This window comes from Micropterus dolomieu, linkage group LG06 (genome assembly GCF_021292245.1).
Source record: "Micropterus dolomieu isolate WLL.071019.BEF.003 ecotype Adirondacks linkage group LG06, ASM2129224v1, whole genome shotgun sequence".
Classification (NCBI taxonomy): domain Eukaryota; kingdom Metazoa; phylum Chordata; class Actinopteri; order Centrarchiformes; family Centrarchidae; genus Micropterus; species Micropterus dolomieu.
Window position 1 is genome coordinate 29,120,053 of NC_060155.1, and position 4,835 is coordinate 29,124,887.

The following is a 4,835-nucleotide window of genomic DNA, read 5'->3' on the forward strand; positions in this document are numbered from 1 at the left end:
CCAAACTCAAGTGAGATCTCAGTCAGCTGGGAGAAACCTGCTGAGCTTGGACAAGATGTCCAGATTTTGAGCTACATCGTGGAGTACGCCAAAACAGACAACGGGGTGAAAGAGGAAGATCTCCAATGGAAGCAAATGATGTCGAGAGCTGAAAAGGCGATCATTTCAGGGCTTCAGCCAGAGACAGAATATGTTGTCAGGGTCAGATGTGACTGTGGTGAAGCTGGAAGAAGCAAGGAGAGCATCTCTGTTAATGTCTGCACAACGACATTTACAGGTAAAAGGGTTCTTTTTCATTTATACAGTGCAATGCAAATTTTACAGAGATGTAATGTAGTGGTAATAACATAAGTATTGGTAGACTAGGATGGCGCAGATCCAGACAGATCCAGAGCTGAGTTTTTAATATGTTTTAATGGGATAACAACACAGTCATTGTTTTGGATTTACAACTCCAATGGGATGATAATATTGCTCTGTATCTGCTGAATGCAATGAGCAGCTCTCTGATCTCATAACAACTTTTTGTTTGATGATATGTCAATGATTTGTTAACAGCTTGTTCTCCTGAAACATTGTTGCCAGAATAGTATTATTACTTTCTGCAACTTCTTATGAAGTAAATGGTTTATTCTGTGAACTTGGAATGTATACATTACCAGTTAACTGACCATGATCATTTAATTTATCTTCTTTTAGGGGAAAGCGTATGTTGTTCCAGACTTGAAGTCCGTGGGGCAGTTACTGACAAGTACGTACTTTACTTCTGCTTTTCTGTTCTTTTGTCTGTGTATTATTTTCTTTTATTTTGGAAAAAGAAAAGAGTCAGCTATTCAGTTTGTCATTTTCTATTTTACAGTATGCAAATTCACACTGCAAATTTCCTCTTCTCATTGCATGTCCACAATTGTGCAGGAAAATCAATTAAAGCGGCAATAAGTAGTTTTCAGCAGCCATTAGCAATGTAGTTTGAAGATTGTAACCAGGTGTGTGCTCGTACGCGTTCTTGAACTCATGAGTCAGCATAATCCGAAACACAACCTGCTTTCATACAGAGATTCCACAATAAAGGAAACAACAAACATCTCCATATTCACCCCTGTCATTAGACATGAGACTCAGACTGCGTGTCCAGCTTGGCAGGACCAGTACTGTAGGTAAGGGCTAATTAAATCTAATGCCTTATTAAATTATTATGGTAATAATTCACCCTTTAAGGAGGGGGAATTCAGAACAATTTCCAGCAATGTCCAAGCCTAGCATAACGTGGATTACAGGGTCAAAATATTTGATCCAATACTGTAGATATCAAGCAGATGTCTGGATCTACAGTAGCTTCCAAACAGTAACATGGATGACCAAGTGATCAACACCATGGTCAGTCATCAAATCGTCAGACTATAGGGGAAAAAATATTTGCTTTACAAGGAAAAATCATTTTGTTTAGACCAGGGTAACCGCAGAGTCATAAAAGTATTTAAAAAGTCTTCAATTTAATATTCTAAAAATAAGGCATTAAAAGCATTAAAGTATTAAATTTCATTTAAAAAAAGGTCTTGAAAAGTTTGTTGTCCTTTCATTTAAATAAATGCTGTAACGTTATAAATAAATGTGTGTGACTCAGAGATGGGGACTCGAGTTAGAGACCCGGACTCGAGTGCGACTTAAGTCACACACAGTGACTTCAGACATGTCTTCAGACTCGTCCTCAAAAGCCTTCAGACTCGACTCGGACTCGAGGTGCCGGACTCGTGAACTCGCTTGCCGTTATTCCCCTCCCTCTGTTACCTATAACCTGCCTAGGTAACACGAAACATCTGCTGCGCGCGGCCGTACGTGAGAGAGGACAACAAACACTGGCGGCTGCTGAGCCATTCATCATAAACTTTGGCTTTAAAACTTCATAAAACAAGACCCAAACAAAGAAGCGCTGAACACAAATAGGTCAGTAACCTGTGGTGAGAAAACATGTTTAGCTCAGCATTGGCCATCTAAAGTTAGCTTGCTTCTTTCTTCAGCTACGACCTACAAGAGGTTTACACTGATTGTCGTTCGTTCTGAAAAGATGAATGAGGCGCTCGAAAGACTTCATAACCACAGAGGTCAGGGCGACGGGTCTGTAGTCGTTTAGTCCTGTGGTCCTTGCTTTTTTGGGGACAGGGATGATGGTGGAGGCTTTGAAGTAGGCTGGCACATGGCATCTCCAGTGAGGTGTTAAAAATGTCTGTCAACATCGGAGAGAGCTGATCAGCACAGTGCTTCAGGATGGATGGGGAGACAGAGTCCGGCCCAGCTGCTTTGCGGGTTTTCTGCCTCCTGAACAGTCTGTTGACGTCCCTCTCCAGGATGGTAAGAGAGGGGGATAAGATGGTGGACTGTGGCCGATCAGCGGTGTGACGGGTGATGGTGTCAGGTCTGTCCCATTGTCTTTCAAAGCGACAGTAAAACTGGTTCAGCTCATTGGCAAGGCGCGAGTCATTTAGGTTTGTAGCTGGTGATCTGTCTGAATCCTCTCCAGACAGAAGCAGAGTCATTCCTTGAGAACTGTTGTTGTAGTCTCTCTGCATACAGCTGTTTAGCATTCGCACCGCCTTGCTAAACCTGTACTTTGACTCCTTAAACCTGGCCTGGTCGCCACTTTTCCAACCTCAGCTGTCTGAGTTTATTTGTGAACCCAGGGTGTGTTCCCCTCTCTGGTTGGACACTTTATAAACTGTCTGTATTTGGGGAGTTCTTGGCTGAGGTTTCCTTTGTTAAAGTCACTAAGAACAATAACAAGGGAGTCTGGGTTTGTCTGCTCCACACACAGTATCTGTTCGGCCAGCATGCGCTGTGCGTCGTGCACGTTGGCGTGCGGCAGAACGTAAACACCAACCAGAATGAATGAAGCAAACTCATGGGGGGAGTAAAACGGTTTACAGTTAATGATAAGAAATTCCAGATTAGGAGAACAGTGCTGCTGAATCACTGTCAAGTCGGTACACCATTGTTCAATATCAATTTTATTTATATAGCACACTTAAGACCAAGGTGCTTCACAGGTTAAATACAACAACAAGACACTACTCACACAGTAAAAGTACAGCAATAAAACATTTAAATATACAGTATACAATATATAGTGATATTAAAATTGCCAGGAATAATAACAGACTTAACACGAAGGAAATGCCAAAGAAGAGATGTGTTTTTAACAGTGATTTTGTTAATATAAAAACAGACACCTCCACCTTTTGTTTTGCCGGAGAGTTCTGAGTCACGATCCGCTCTGTAGAGTTGGAAGCCAGCGAGCTGCAGCGTGGAGTCCGGTATTGATCCACACAGCTAGGGCTCCGTGAAGGTGTGCAGAGTCCCCGCCAGCGGAGGCGCAAGAGCGACCCGGCTCGTTTCCCTCTCTTACGGCGCTTCCTAGCCCGAACAACAGCGAGCGTGCTGTTCACCAAAATGTCCAATAATTCCACTGATGATGCCAGAAAAGTGGGAAATCCGCTGGAGTTGTTCCCCTGATTTTCATGAGCTCTTCTCTGGTGATAGAGCTCTGGGAATCACAGCCGAAAACTGCCTCGTCGGCACAGGCTTTTTCAGAAGAGGTTTAATGACAGCTACTTTAAAGTACTGTGGTACATAGCCTGTTGATAAAGATAGATTAATCATAGAGTAAAATATAGTACAGAAGTGCTGACTGTGCTATCATTTGTACAGGTCATCCGCTGTGACCTGGTGCTTGGAACCATCAAACCCAGAGGGAAAAATTTAAATAAATAATAAAATAGTGGTTGGTTTGTAGATTTGAGAATTCAAAATGGCTGGTGGTTTAACCTATGCAGCGACTCCGAGAAGGAGGAATAATAGGTTCTGGGGGCAGCTGCAGGCTGCACTCGACACAGACAAAACGCACAGTGAGGTTAATTCTTTGGGAAGACGTTCAGTGGTGAGCACACATGGTTTGTTTCGGTTAATCAAGTGCGGTGTTGCAGATGTGTCCGTTGTAGAATGAGGCTCTGTTTGCTTCTGGCAATGGTTCTTATGTACTCAGATAATTGTAATGTTTGTATGATTGATTTAGCAAGTGCATCTGTGAGTTTTCCTCTGATTGCTATTTTGAGGCTTTTCTCAATTTGCATTACGCTTAAAACCTAAAAACAGTAACTTTAAAAGTCACTTAAGATGTCATTTTTGAGTCAAACCTTAAGATCCTATTTTTCAGCAAAAGTATACTGCTGGAAATCTGATAAGTAGTAGTTTAGTACTGTTTAAGTGTATATTCATGGTGACATTGATAAAATGAAAAATCACAATCGCACTGATTAAAATCCATCTTCTCCCCATATTTTAAAACACAAAGCCCCTTAAGAAATATTCTCAACACTGACTAGGTGTAAAACTTCTTTAAGCAACCTAGTCGGGATGGGGTCTAAGAGGCAGGTTGATGGTTTAGATGAAGAAATTATTGAAGTTAGTTGGTAAAGATTGAGGGAAGCAAAACAGTCTAAACATGTATCTGGTTCTACAGCTGTTTCTAAGGTTCCTGAGTTAAGAGATAAGTCGGTGCCAGTTGAGGGCAGGTCTTGGTGAATTTTGTTTCTAATAGTTAGAATTTTTTCATTAAAGAAGCTCATGAAGTCGTAACTACTGAGAGCTATGGGAATACTTGGCTCAATAGAGCTGTGACTCTCTGTCAGCCTGGCTACAGTGCTGAAAAGAAACCTGGGGTTGTTCCTATTTTCCTCTATTAATGACGAGTAGTACGCTGCTCTAGCATTACGGAGGGCCTTCCTATAAGTTTTAAGACTATCTTGCCAAATTAAACGAGAATTTTCCACTTTGGTGGAACG

The 4,835-nt window shown here is 41.8% G+C and overlaps 1 protein-coding gene across 4 annotated transcripts in view; it reads left to right on the forward strand.

Annotated features, from left to right (window-relative positions):
• LOC123973133 overlaps window positions 1-4,835 on the forward strand; it is a 24,706-nt gene that overhangs the window by 6,852 nt on the left and 13,019 nt on the right. The window lies entirely within an intron of this gene.